Source organism: Chaetura pelagica, unplaced genomic scaffold (genome assembly GCF_000747805.2).
Source record: "Chaetura pelagica isolate M959 unplaced genomic scaffold, ChaPel_1.0 scaffold696, whole genome shotgun sequence".
Taxonomy (NCBI): Eukaryota; Metazoa; Chordata; class Aves; order Apodiformes; family Apodidae; genus Chaetura; species Chaetura pelagica.
Genome location: NW_009953639.1, coordinates 161,331 through 162,455, shown reverse-complemented (window position 1 = coordinate 162,455; position 1,125 = coordinate 161,331).

Below are 1,125 nucleotides of genomic sequence, written 5' to 3'. Positions count from 1 at the left end.
CCTCCCCCTTTCGGGTTCCAACACAGCCAACCTCTTTCCCACCTCTGGACCAGTCTCTCCAAAAAACTCACTTCCAGTGACTCCAAAAAAGTCAGTTGGAAAGGGAGTTTTTGGAGCTGGGCCCTGCAGGCTGCAAATGTGCTTTGTGGAGGTCCTCTGGGATGGGAACAAGGGTGTGTGTGTGTGTCACACCTACAGCTGAGTTCTGGGCCAAAAGCACAACTGCACAGCTGAGCACCGGGGAAAACAACATTCCTGGAGGGATGCCACGTGCCTGGGAGGATCAGCTCTGTGAGAGGGAATACAAGTGCACACTGGGATGCTGCCTGTGCTTTGGGTCCCTCTGCAACACTTAAAGGGATCTTCAGTAGTGCTGGAAAACCCTGGCAGGGCCCAGGGAAGGAGGCCACCCCATCCTCTGTGTCCCCCTGCCCTGCCCTAGGGACAGCAGGAAGGCTGAGGGCATCTCCTAGGAACCAGTGAGGAGCTGCAGCTCCCAGCAGCGAAATGCTGGGTGTGGAGCAATCCCTGGCACAAATCCAGGCTGGGTGGAGAACGGAGGGAGAGCAGCCCTGAGGAGAAGGGCTTGGGGGTGTTGGGTGACGAGAAGCTCAACATGAGGCAGCAACGTGCCCAGAAACCAACTGTGTCCTGGGCTGCATCACCAGTGTGACCAGCAGGGCCAGGGAGGGGACTGTCCCCTCTGCTCTGCTGAGACCCCACCTGGAGCACTGCAACCAGTTCTGGAGCCCCCAACACAAGAAGGACATGGAGCTCCTGGAGAGAGTCCAGAGGAGCCCATGAAGATAATCCTTGGGCTGGAGCAGTTCTGCTCTGGAGACAGGCTAGGAGAGTTGGGGTGTTCAGCCTGGAGAAGAGAAGGCTCCAGGGAGACCTTAGAGCACCTTCCAGTGCCTGAAGGGGCTCCAGGAAAGCTGGGGAGGGACCTGGGACAAGGGCAGGGAGGGATGTGATGAGGGGGATGGATGAAAATTGGAAGAGGGAGATTGAGGTTGGACATGAGGAGGAAATGCTTTGCTGTGAGGGTGGTAAGAGCCTGGCCCAGGTTGCCCAGAGAAGCTGTGGCTGCCCCATCCCTGGCAGTGTTGAAGGGCAGGTTGGATG